Source organism: Bufo bufo, chromosome 3 (assembly GCF_905171765.1).
Source record: "Bufo bufo chromosome 3, aBufBuf1.1, whole genome shotgun sequence".
In the NCBI taxonomy this organism is placed as follows: domain Eukaryota; kingdom Metazoa; phylum Chordata; class Amphibia; order Anura; family Bufonidae; genus Bufo; species Bufo bufo.
In genome coordinates this window covers 222,151,521-222,165,616 of record NC_053391.1, presented here as the reverse complement: position 1 = coordinate 222,165,616, position 14,096 = coordinate 222,151,521, and the positions used below count along the sequence as shown (strand labels likewise).

The 14,096-nt window shown below is 43.2% G+C and overlaps 1 protein-coding gene across 1 annotated transcript in view; it reads right to left on the bottom strand.

Annotated features, from left to right (window-relative positions):
* Positions 1–14,096, bottom strand: part of LOC120995021 (Krueppel-like factor 15) — a 40,312-nt gene that overhangs the window by 11,744 nt on the left and 14,472 nt on the right. The gene's annotated exons all lie outside the window — the stretch shown is intronic.

Here is a 14,096-nt window from a genome sequence, read left to right as displayed (position 1 = left end):
ACAACCGTATGCCCTCCGAGACATATGGTCCGTGAGCTGACCTAGGGCCTAGATTATTGTCTATTCATTGTGGTGTGTATTTGGTGTTTTCCCTTCCCCTTAACCTGTGACATTATTAACCGCCTAAACAGTTATCTTTTGTTTTATCAGTGCAGCTATGGATACTGTTTCTGCACTGGTCGATCGTATGCAGGGGTTGCTTTAGAGGTGGCTGACCTCCGCATGGCTGATTGGGTTTTCCTGGCCGAATCTAAGTTGCGTTGCTTGCGGCAGGGAGAGCGTACAGGTGGGCAACTGATAGGGAGTGGAATGACCGTAGTCAATTTTGTCAAGGACTGTCTGAGAACCTGAAGGACGCCTTGGCATTTCATGCAAATCCAGAGTCATTGGAGGCGGCCATGTCTCTGGCGGTGCGTATTGATATACGCCTGAGGGAGAGATCTAAAGTTCCTCTCGCTTGGGACGTATTATCATACAGGGAAGTGGTCTCTTCTGACACTCTGGGTAAAGAGACACTTGAGCTCGTGTCTGGTGATGAGCCAATGCAGCATGGCACATTTGCCCACTCTTCTTTGCAAAAACACTGTCAGATTGCGAGGGCATCTCCTGTGCACAGCCCTCTTCAGATCACCCCACCGATTTTCAATCGGATTCAGGTCTGGGCTCTGGCTGGGCCATTCCAAAACTTTAATCTTCTCTGGTGAAGCCATTCCTTTGTTGATTTGGATGTATGCTTTGGGTCGTTGTCATGCTGAAAGATGAAGTTCCTCTTCATGTTCAGCTTTCTAGCAGAAGCCTGAAGGTTTTGTGCCGATATTGACTGGTATTTGGAACTGTTCATAATTCCCTCTAGCTTAACTAAGGTCCCAGTTCCAGCTGAAGAAAAACAGCCCCAAAGCATGATGCTGCCCCCACCATGCTTCACTGTGGGTATGGTGTTCTTTTGGTGATGTGCAGTGTTGTTTTTGGAGCCAAACATATCTTTTGGAATTATGGCCAAAAAGTTCAACCTCGGTTTCATCAGACCATAACACCTTTTCCCACATGCTTTCGGGAGACTTCAGATGTGTTTTTGCAAAATGTAGCCTGGCTTGGATGTTTTTCTTCGTAAGAAAAGGCTTTTGTCTTGCCACTCTACCCCATAGCCCAGAGATATAAAAAATATGGGAGATTGTTGTCACATGTACCACACAGCCAGTACTTGCCAGATATTCCTGCAGCTCCTTTAATGTTGCTGTAGGCCTCTTGGTAGCCTCCCAGACCAGTTTTCGTCTCGTCTTTTCATCAATTTTGGAGGGATGTCCAGTTCTTGGTAATGTCACTCTTGTGCCATATTTTCTCCACGTGATGATGATGACTGTCTTCACTGTGCTCCATGGTATATCTAATGCCTTGGAAATTCTTTTGTACCCTTCTCCTGACTGATACTTTTGAACAATGAGATCCCTCTGATGCTTTGGAAGGTCTCTGTGGACCATGGCATTTGCTGTGGGATGTGACTAAGAAAATTTCAGGATAGACCAACTAGAGCAGCTGAACTTTATTTGGGGTTAATCAGAGTCACTTTAAATGACGGCAGGTGTATGCTGACTCCTATTTAACATGATTTTGAATGTGATTGCTTAATTCTGAACACAGCTACATCCTCAGTTATAAAAGAGGGTATGCACACTTATGCAACCACATTATTTTTTTTTTGTTTTCTTCCCTCCACCTAAAAGATTTCAGTTTGTTTTTCAATTGAGTGGTACAGTTTATAGGTCACATTAAAAAGGTGGAAAAAGTTTTGAAATTATTTATCTTTGTCTCATTTTTTTACATCACAGAAACCTGACATTTTAACAGGGGTTTGTAGACTTTTTATATCCACTGTATGTCCTTATGTTAAACCTCAAGGTGAAAAGGTAAAAAAAAAAAAAAAAAAAGTCCTAATGTGTCTAGTCCTCTTCTCACTCTTGGTAGTTTGGATGGGGAAATTGAGAATGTACTTTTGTATTTTACCGGTAGTACCCGATTTCTACTGCCTGCCAAGGTGGCGCTAGATTCCAAAACTGTGGAAATGGAAGTATTTATTGACAGTGGGGCAGGAGTTAACTTAGTGGATGGCCAGTTTGACAACAAGCGCATTAGACAAATATATTTCTGTGTTTACAATTGATTCTGCCCCTCTCTCTCAAAAGTGTCTGTCTCAAATGGTGCAGGACATTCGCCTAAAGGTGGGAGATTCTCATATTGAATCCATTTCATGTTTTGTGCTGGAGGGTTTGCCTGATCCTCTGGTGTTAGGTTTACCATGGATAACCAAACATAACCCTACTATCGATTGCCAAGATAGACAGATTCTTGATTGGAGTGATTTCTGCCATGACAACGGTCTTAGCACGTCGCTTTCTCTTGTAACTACTAAAATGTTCCCTCATTTCCTTTCTGATGTATTCTCTAAGGGTGGAGACCAGGAGTTGCTGCCTCCTCATCGGGAGTATGATTGCCCCGTCAACCTTATTCCCGGAGCTAGATTGCCAAAGTCTTGGTTGTATAATCTTTCTGAACCCGAAAAAGTAGCCATGCAAGAGTATATCACCGAGAGTTTGGCTAAAGGTCATATTAGACCACCCAAATCACCAATGGCAGCAGGGTTCTTCTTTGTTAAAAAAAAAAAAAAAAAAGGAAGGAACTCTTAGGCCATGTTTGGACTTCCGTGAGCTTAATTGCATCACTATCCGTGATCCATATCCCCTTCCTTTGATCCCAGATTTATTCAATTAGATTGTCGGCACCAAAGTGTTCTCTAACTTGGATTTGAGGGGGGCATATAATCTGATAAGAGTCAAGGAAGGGGACAAATGGAAAACGGCCTTTAATACTCCTGAGGGTCATTTTCAGAATCTGATCATGCCTTTTGGTTTGTCCAATACTCCTGCGGTTTTTCAATACTTCATCAATGACATCTTTCATCATCTGGTGGGCAGGTTTGTGGTGGTTTATCTGGATGATATTTTAATTCATTCCCCTGATATGGAGATGCATAAGGATCACGTGAGACAGGAGAGAATAAATTGTATGCCAAAATGGAGAAGTGTGTATTTGCGGTTCCTGAAGTGCAATTCCTGGGGTACCTACTCTCATCTTTGGGTTTTCGTATGGATACGGAAAAAGTCTGTGCTGTGTTAGACTGAGATCGACCCAAAGATCTGAAGGCACTCATGCGATTTTTGGGGTTCACCAACTACTACCGTAAATTTATCTTGAATTACTCAACTGTTGTTAAACCATTAACTAATATGACTAAGAAAGGCACGGATTTCTCAGTCTGGTCTGAAGAAGCATTGCATGCTTTTTCAGCAATAAAGGAATGTTTTGCTTCTGCTCCTATTCTGGTGCTACCGGATGTGTCACAACCATTTATTGTGGAAGTTGCCGCATCAGAGGTAGGGGTGGTAGCAGTCTTGTTGCAGGGTTCTTCTCCTAGCAAATGGAGCCCTTGTGATTTTTTCTCTAGGGCCAGGGGCTATTCATGGTATTCAGTATATTGGGTATGCTAAATGGGCCAAATGGTTCTTATCTGCCGACACATTCCATGTTTCTATAAAAATAAATTATGATGTTGGTAATAGAGAGTTGTTGGCCATTAAATTAGCTTTTGAAGAGTGGCGTCATTGGTTGGAAGGAGCGTTCCATCCCGTTACGGTAATTACTAATCACAAAAATCTGGCCTACCTGCAGTCGGCTAAACGTCTGAACCCAAGGCAGGCCAGATGGTCGTTGTTTTTACTAGATTTAATTTCATTGTCACTTATCGTCCTGGGATTAAAAAGTCGCGTAGCTTTCCCGGAGGGGGAGGGGTGATTCGGAGGATCCTGCTCCGATATTGGCTGATGGGGTGGTTGTATCCGCCCTTTATCCTGAACTTGAGGCAGAGGTGTTGGAGGCCCAGGGAGAGACACCCGATTCCTGTCCTCCAGGTAAGTGGTTTGTCCCTTTGGAACTATAACACAAGGTGTTTAAGGAACATTACGATACTGTTCTTACAGGACACCCTGGGAGCAGATCCACTGTGGATCTCATTTCTCGAAGATTCTGGTGGCCAGGGTTACGTAAATGTGTTGAGGGCTATGTGGCAGCTTGTGAGACTTGTGTGCGTGCTAAGGAGGCTCATACTCGGCCTTCAGGATCTCTACTTCCCTTGTCTATCCCATCCTGACCCTGGACTCATTTGTCCGTGGACTTTAAACACTGATTTGCCTAATTCTTTTGGGAAAGCTGCGATTCTGGTTGTTGTTGACCGCTTCAGCAAGATGGCGCACTTTATACCATTATCAGATTTACCTAATGCCAAAACTCTCGCTCAAGTGTTTGTCGATAACATTGTGAAACTACACGGCATTCCCTCTGATGTGGTGTCTAATAGAGGGACTCAATTTGTTTCCAGATTCTGGAAAGCGTTCTGTACTCGTCTGGGGGTCCAATTATCCTTCTCTTCGGCCTTTCATTCATAGTCGAACGGGCAGACTGAGCGCACTAACCAGAATCTGGAGACTTATTTGAGATGTTTTGTCTCTGAGAATCAAGAGGAGTGGTCTTCATTTTTGTCGTTGGCCGAGTTTGCCATAAATAATCATAGACAGGAGTCCACTGATAAGTTGCCGTTTTTTGGTGTATATGGGTTCCATCCGCAGTTTGGTACATTTCCTGGTACTGAAACGTCTGGTATACCTTAAGAGGAAAGATTCTCCTCTTCGTGGTCATCTATTTGGCGGAAGATTCAAAACGGTTTAAATAAAATGGGCAAAAAGTATAAACGTATGGCTGACAAGAGACGTGCGAGTGGTCTGGACCTGAGAGTGGGCGATTCTGTGTGGCTGTCCTCAAGAAACATTAAGTTGAAGGTATTGGGCCATACAAGATCTCTGCCATTATTAATCCGGTTTCTTTTCGTCTTGAGCTTCCGCAGGCTTTGAAGATTCAGAATGTGTTTTACAAGTCATTGCTGAAAAGATATGTTGAACTTCCTGTCATGGTGGATGGTAATCTTGAGTTTCAGATTGCCAGGATAGTGAATTCACGTATTCTTCGTGGTTTTCTTCAATACCTCATGCACTGGAAGGGTTACGGTCCAGAGGAAATAATGTGGGTTCCTGCGACCGACGTGAATGCCAGTCACCTTGTGAGTGCCTTTCACAGGGCGCATCCTGATAGTCGGTCCTGGGTGACCAGAGGCCACCCGTAAAAGGGGGTTGGGTATTGTCACTGTCCCTCCTGTGAGAGAGGTGAGAAGATCGGATAGACTTGCTGCACGTGAGGCTGACAGGTCTCTCTGTTTTCCTCTATGTATGTTGTTGTTTGGCAGGATCTCACCTCTCCTCAGGTGCCGCTCGTTATCAGTGATCAGGCTCTATTTAGATCCGCCTCACACTGCTGACCATGCGGTTGATAGTTTCTGCTTGGAGTTGCTAGTGCTAGTTTGTCTTGGATTTCCTTCTTCTCCATACATCTCTAAGCTAAGTTCTTGTTGCCTTTGCGGTTTCTTATTAGCTGGAGTATGTTGTTTCTAGGCCTCAGGGAGACGCAGGTTCCTTCATTCTGGAAGGAACCAGCTGTCTCATCCCCTGCTACCTATCCTAGGGCTCGTCAGTTTTAGCAGGGCTTTAGGTATCCAGTGTATGAGTATTTCCACCATCAGGATCTGCTCATACTGGCAGGAGTTAGGGAAAGGCCTAGGGATTACTAGGAGGTCACCATCCCTCTTCCTTAGCTTTTAAAGCCTAGATTGTTGGTGTGTATTTGGTGTTTTCCCTTCCCCTTAACCTGTGACAGGAACGGCTGCCTGGCTGGAGTCTTGCCTTGTGGAGCTTGTGGATGCAGTGCCGGACGTTTCGGAGCCATATGGTGTGGTCCCGGCTGGAGGATCATCAGCGATGCCTACCATGGATGCAGGAGTCCCTGTTGCCTTACCTGCGCTCCTCTCTTCCGCAGTTTTCTCTTCCTCCCCCTGCAGGTCCTTATCGGAGCAGCACGCAGCGGAGAAGCGGCCGGCGTTGGATGCCAGGACCGGAAGTGGCATCGGGTTGAGGACGTCGCTTCCGGCGGGGCATGAAGAATTGGTGTCGCCTGGAAAATTTGACCAACAGATTGGTTCCTGCCTGCCTTCCAAGAAGAGGAGTTCCCTTCCTCCACTGCCAAGGGGTGAGCGGTCCAGAGAACCCTCAGTGGCACCTAGTCAGGCGAAGAACCGACAGTGCAGAAGTATGGCTTTGCATGGGCAGCATCCGGTACAGCAGCTCCGCTCTGGCGTTGAGCAGCTGGTGGATGCGTGTCAAGAAGATCCCCCCCTGCCTCCTGAGGACCCTTCTCCTTCTACGGATCAGCCTGGTGCTGCATCTACTGGAGAGTGTACTGCTGGCTTAGCCCCAGTGCTAGCGTCCCTGTCCAGGGTGCTGTCCTCCTTATAGAGCTTGGTCCCCCAATTGCCTTCTTCTGTTAGAACGGCCTCTTTGGCGGGCAATATCACTGACGCTTGGTGGCCGGGCGATCAAGAGGAGGGACGGGACTCATAGTGAGGACACCACCCCTTTGCCAATTTTTCCCAAGGGTAGAGAGGTTGCTGAGACGTGTTATAAAGAACCTCTGCCCTGTGATATTTCCCCTCTAGGTTTTTATTTGTCCATGTTGTAAAAGAGAAGAATATGGAGAAATGAATTTGTCGACATCCTATCCTTGCTGCCTTCTTCGAAAGAGTTTGTAGCTAAATTAGAGAAGCAGGAAGATAAGTAAGAGGAGGATAGAAGACGTCCAATCCCGCAGACTTAATAATTGGTTGCAGGCGTACTGTATATATTGTAGAGTGATGGGCGAGAAGTTCCTCCAAAGATGTTCGGGTTTGTTTCAGCATTTAGACAACGTGGGGCACAAAGGATGTGGGTTTGTGGTTTAATTTATTGGTGCCTGAGCGTACGTCTTTTTCTGCCCCTAAGCAGCAGCCACCTTTGGCAGTACAGCAATCTTCTGGGCTGAGGAGGGGCACGTGCTTTGCGTTTGATGAAACGCAGTGTCGATGGCCTTCCTCCTGTAATTATAGGCATGAATGTACATTTTGTGGGGGAGCCACCCCATGGTGCGATGTTTTAAGAGAGCAAATTTACCCAGCCAGCCTTCTACAAGGGAATTTATTGCAAAGAGCTTGGATGCCAGTAAAGCTGAAGATTATGCGTCCTTGGCTAAAGCCGTACCCAATCAAAATTAGGAAAGGAGTTGGCAGAGGATCATATTGCTGGTCCTTTCCCATTCCCTCCTTTTGCTAATTTTCGCATTTCTCAATTAGGGGTTGTACCTAAAAAGGGGCCGGGTGCTTATCGTTTAATTCATCATTTGTCATTCCCCTATGGGGCATCGCTGAACAATGAAATTGATAAGGCATTGTGCTCTGTTAAGTACGCTACATTTGATTCAGCTGTAAATCTAGTGCGTAACTACGGCAACGGGGCTTTAACCCCTTCCCGACATATGACATAATAGTACGTCATGGCAGCAGGTGCATTCCCGCATTTTGACGTACTATTACGTCATGGTGATCGGGCGGGCACCGGAGCGGTGCATGCCTCATCACTGCAGGGGTACGGCAGTCCCCGACAGCCGGGCCCCTGCTGTATGGATTAACCCCTTCTATGCCGCAATCAGAGCTAACCGCAACATAGAAGGGATTTGAGCCGGGTGAGAGAGCCCATCGAGTCCCCGCGCTGCTGTGGCGGGGACCCGATGAGTGAGAAGGCAGCCTCATGCCGTGCAGAGGCTGCCCAATGCCCTACACGGCATCGGGACCTGCCTTCTACGGGTGCCCAGGAGATCCAGCCTCAGGCTTGGTCTCCTAGGCAACCTGTTAGTGTATTATACTGAGTAATACACTAACAGGCAATGCATTACAATACAGATGTATTGTAATGCACTGCAGAGGGGATCAGACACCAAAAGTAAAATCTCAGAGTGGGACAGAAATAAAGTAAAAAAATAAGTTTTTAATAAATAAAAAAAGTTTCAAGTAAAAAAAAAACACCCCTTTCTCCTTATTTTATATAAAAAAAAAATAGAAAAAAAAACCCACACACACATATTATTAGGTATCGCCGCGTCCGTAACAACCGGCTCTACAAATATATCACATGATTTACCCCGTCCGATAAACACAGTGAAAAAAAATTAAAATAAAAGCCATTTTTGTCACCTTACATCACACCAAGCGATCAAAAAGGCGTATGCCCCCAAAATGGTACCAATCAAACCATCGCCTCATCCTGCAAAAAATGAGACCCTACCTAAGACAATCAGCCAAAAAATTATAATATATAGCTCTCAGAACATAGAGACAAACATTTTTTTTGTTTCAAAAATGCAATTGTGTTAAAGTGAAATGAAAAAAAAATAAATAAAAATATATATATATATATATATATATATATATATATATATATATATACATATATACATATATACATACATACATACACACACACACACACACACACACAGGTATCGTCGCGTCCGTGACAACCAGCTCTATAAAAATATCACATGAATTAACCCCTCAGGTGAACGCTGTAAAAATAAATAAAAACTGTGCCAAAACAACCAAATTGTTTTGGTCAACTTGCCGCATAAAGTGTAATAATGAATGATCAAAAAAATAATATGTACCCAAAAATGGTACCGATAAATACTTCAACTCTTCCTGCAAAAAATGAGCCCCTGCACAAGACAATTGGCAGAAAAAAATAAATAAAATGGCGTTCAGAAAATGGAGACACAAATTTTTTTTTTTAAAAATGCTTTATTATGTAAAACTGAAACAAAGAAAGTAGACATATTTGATATCACCGCATCCGTAACAACCTGCTCTATAAAAATAGCGCATGATCCATTGTCAGATGAACATTGTAAAAAATTAAAAATATAAAAACCGTGCCAAAACAGCCATTTTTTTGTTACCTTGCCTCACAAAAAATGTAATATAGAGAGATTAAAAATCATATGTACCCCAAAATAGTACCAAGAAAACAGTCACCTTATCCCCTAGTTTTCAAAATGGGGTCACTTTTGGGAGTTTCTACTGTAGGGGTGCATCAGGGGGGCTTCAAATGGAACATGGTGTCTAAAAACCAGTCCAGCAAAATCTGCCTTCCAAAAACCATGCGGCAGTCCTTTCCTTCTGCGCCCTGCCGTGTGCCCGTACAGCAGTTTACGACCACAAGTGGGGTGTTTCTGTAAACTCGAATCAGGGTAATAAATGTTGAGTTTTGTTTGGCTGTTAACCCTCGATGTGTTAAAGAAAAAAATTGATTAAAATGGGAAATCTGCCCAAAAAGTGAAATTTAGACATTTTGTCTCCATTTTCCTTTAACTCTTGTGGAACACCTAAAGGGTTAACAAAGTTTGTAAAATCAGTTTTGAGTAACTTGAGGGATCTAGTTTCCACAATGGGGTCATTCATGGGGGGTTTTCTATTATGTAAGCCCCACAAATGACTTCAGACCTGAACTGGTCTTTAAAAAGTGGGTTTTGGCAATTTTCTTAAATTTTTTTAGAATTGCTTCTAAACTTCTAAGCCTTCTAACGTCCCCAAAAAAATGTAATGACATTTACAAAAAGATGCAAACAAAGTAGACATATGGGGAATGTTAAGTAATAAATATTTTATGAGGTACTGTAGCACTTTGTTTTTAAAGCAGAGAAATTGCAAATTTATGACTATCATAAAGTACAATGTGTCACGAGAAAATCTCAGAATGGCTTTGATAACTAAAAGTGTTCTAAAGTTATTACCACATAAAGTGACACGTCATATTTGCAAAAAATGGCCTGGGCAGAAAGGTGAAAACTGGCCCGGGGTAGAAGGGGTTAATGACTAAAGCTGACAGTCAGGGTTCTTTTTATTTTGACAAGTGTTTGCCGATGGGGTGTTCGTTATCTTGTTTTTATTTTGAAGTCTTTTCTTCTTTCCTGGAGTGGGTTGTATCAGTTAGGAGCAGGCAAGGAGCGGTAAAGCATTATTTAGATGATTTTTTGTTCACTGGTCCAGCTAACTCTTCAGTTTCTTTAGAATTGTTTGTTAGTATTTGTTCTGAGTTTGGTGTTCCTTTAGCATCCGACAAAACGATTTTTCCGGTTAATTGTTTAGGAGTATTTGGGCATTGACATTGACTCTGTGAAAGGGGAGTTCCGTCTACCTGTGCAAAAAGTAAATAGAATATGCGCTGCCATCTCTCGTTTGATGGGTAGACGGAAAGTAACAGTGAAGGAAATTATTATTGGGTCTTTTAGCGTTTGCCTCTAGGGTTATGCCAATGGGTTGTGTCTTCATTTTCATGTGCGTTTATGCAAGGAAGTTAAGGAAGACTTGTCAATTTGGTTAGAATTCTGTCAGCAGTATAATGGTCGTTCGTATTGGCAGGAGGATTTTGTCTTGGCTCCTTCTTTGGTTTTTGTTTACAGATGCAGCGGGGTCTTGCGGATTTGGAGCTTATTGGAAGGGTCATTGGTGTGCGTCTAAATGGCATCCGTCATGGGTTGCAAATGGAGCGACAAAGAACATTGTTTTACTGGAGTTGTTTCCTGTGGTGGTGGCTTTGGTCTTATGGGGAAAGTTTTTCTCGAATAAGCGTATTTTTCTGCACACGGATAATAAAGGGGTTTTGTTCACGATTAACTGTTTGTCATCCAAGTGTCCATTAGTTGTTAAAATTGTTGCTCGTTTCAGTTCTGCTTTGTTTGAGATTGAATATTTGGGTTAAAGCTAGGCATATTCCGGGTGTAGATAATTCTATTGCTGACTCGCTTTCTCGTTTTCAGTTTCAGGTTTTTCGCAAGTTGGCGAGGGGGACTGACCTAGAAGGGGAGTTGTGTCCTATGTATCTTTGGAATCTGATTTGGTCTTAAGTATGTGTTATCTACGGTCATCATTGGCACCGATTACTTGGGCGGATTATGTGCGGTCCTAGGGTAAGAGGTGCTGTTTTGTGAATTTTATGGGTTGGTCCCCCTTTGTGAGTAAGGAGTTTGCGGCCTTATCCTTTTGTTTGTCTCTTTTTAAAGAGCATTTGGCGCATGCGACGGTTGTGCGGGTTTTGCCCGGCGTTTCCTTTTTTTCTTCGAGTTTTCGGTGTTCCTGCGTTTATAGATTATTTCATTGTTAAACAAGTTTTACCCCAGTTTATTGTGATCTTTATGTCAGGTAACGTCTTTTGTATGCACTACTGCATAGGAGGCTTTGCTTTTTTCATCTGTTTTTACATGCATGTTTTTTGGTGCTTTCAGGATAAGTGAAATCTTACCTAAAAGTAGAGAGGCTGGATTGGTTTTGGCCTGGGAGGATGTGCGGGTACATCGTAATTATATTTTGTTTTTTATTCCTCATTCTAAGACGGATCGGACAAGTAGGGGTTCGTTGATCCGGGTGGCCAGAATCGAGTCAGGTGACATATGTCCTGTAAGTATGCTATCACGCTACTGGCACTGTAGGCCAGCTAGCGGCATTTGGTTTTTTACTCATGCCGATTCCTCCGTGGTAACGCAATATCAATTTCGACCAGTTTTGTCCAAATGCTTGGTTTTTGAGTTGGGTTTAGAAGGTTTTCACTTTACGTCGCACTCATTCAGGATTGGGGCTGCAACTACGGCCGCTCAACTTGGTGTGAGTACATCCCTGATTAAAAGGATGGGAAGGTGGTTTTATGTCTTCTGATAGCTTTTACAGGAATCACTGTATGGATCGTTGGCCATTCCTTTGTGCACTGGGCGTTAGGAAGAGCGTTAGGAAGATCATACGGTGATGACCTTTCATGGTCCACGGATGATGTTTGAATTTTTTGGAACGGAATTAGAGGACTTCGTTGGGAAGTTGTGCTGGACGCGATTCTCGAGATGTGCTCTTTGCATCCGGATCCGGATGTTATTATTTTTCATGCAGGTGGCAATGATGTGGGTAAGGTAGGCACTATTGAGCTGGCATTTGGTATGAAATGGACCTTAGTTAGAATCAGGCGGTTGTTTCCTGACGCCCGTCAGTTTTTTTCCGAGAGGTTTCCGAGGTTATTATGGCTGTCCTATGCGAATTTTAAGTATTTAGACAAAATTAGAATTTGCATAAACAGGATTATGGCTCGTTTTATGCCGCTAATCTGGGATTTTCTTTTAGACACATGGACTTGGAAGGTGGTTTTCCCGACAAAATTAATCTTTCAGACATTGGTTTGTACATTTTTTCATTTATTTTTTATTTGCAGGCCATGATTAAATTAGCTGTAGGTGGGGTGGGGTCCATGCCGCCTGTTTAGGTGGCATGGTCCGTTGGGTAAAGTCGCTTGTCAATAAGTGGCGAGCGGATAAGTTGATTCAGGTATTTAGGCCGAGCTTATGGTTGGTCTAATTCAGTGGTTGTTATTAATCTTAAATTTATATGGTTATTCATTGTTTGAGCTGTTCTTTAATGAAGTTGGCCGTGGCCTAATTTTATCCATTTATAATTGTGTCCATGTGTCTTATTTGTAGCATTATTGGTTTAATTAAAAAATATGGGTTTAATTGAATCTATAATCCCATGTCTCCTTACCTTATTGCTCCTTATTATCTAACTGATGGACTAGGCAATGCTTTCCATATATCATTACCTTAGCTAAAATTCCTCATGGCATTATAACAAACAGAACGCTTTCTTGAAGCATTCATGCCTGCCAGGAAAGGAAAATGCTGTAATGGTAAGAGGTGCTGGCTGGGACCATCCTGGATATGACAAGCTCCAATTCAAACAATGGCTATGATAACCGTTTATGTATTTTTTCAATACAAGAACCTAAACTGGTGCTTACATCACTCCATGAGTGCCTGATCTCTAGTGGTGCTGGACTTTCCACAAGGGATCCCTAGAAACTACTTGATCTTCAAAAATGGAAAATACTGCTGGGCAGCAGAGATTGGTCGCACTAGGTCCCCAGTGTCAGATGAAAATGGTTAAATTTAGGCATTGTTTTCTTAGGGTAAGTTCTCCAACAAAACACTTGTCGCGTCAATCAGGTTTGCATAGCTTGCATTGATTTCGTTTGGAGAGTGACTAATGTACAATGGAAAGTCGAAAACATGTTCCTGGGTTTAGCAGCAAAGCCCACAAATCTCAAAGGTATCATTTTATTTATTAAATTAAAGTCTGTAGAAGGGAAGGAACAGTGTACTTAGGACAGACAGTCTGAAAATGAAGCTGAAAGGTAAATTTGGTTCATCTTTAGGACACTTTTATTTAACTTTAAACTATCAATTGGTAGAATATTTAAAGGGATTATCCAAGACTAAACTGCTTTAACAGACTTCAGAGTTGCTGGACCAGCAGTGGGGTTTATACTTACCAGGTCCCCCGCCTGTATGGCTCCACGGCCGCCTCCACCTGTTGATTGGCCAATCACTGGATGCAGCGGTGACCTGTCACCCATGCAGTAAATCACTGGGTCACAAGTCACCACTGCGGCCAGTGATTGGCCCATCAACAGGATATTGATTCCCAGAGACCCGAGAACTGCGGAGATGGCTGTGGAGCGAAGCAGCTGGAATCCAGCGGTGTGGACCAGGTAAGTATGAACCCCACTGCAAGTTCCAGCCACTCTGAAGAGGTCTGTTAAAAAGTTTAGTCTTCTAAAAAAAAAAAATCTGTAAAAAATAAAAATGTTTTCACTAAAGCACACATGTGAGAACACAGGAGCGGGTGAGATTACATCTCCCCTGCTTGACAGTCACTTAAAGGGGGGGGGGGGGGGACATATGTGGTGGGCAGCAATAAGCAGGGCTTTCGGTGCAATGGTGATTCCCTTGTTGCACCAAACAGCTCATTTTCAGAACACAAAATCATGAATCTATCAGGAATGAGGGCACCAATTGGGATATGGGAAACAGCGTTTGAATAAGGAGACCTCAGCACCTCTCCACTACACTTGGATTACCATGGAGATATGGTATGCATGTTAAAAAAAAAAAAAAACAACGCCTTCCCCACCAGCAGTCACTAAACTGAATGCGGCTGCAACATCTACATATGCGCCCTTCTCTCACTATATTTGCAATATATG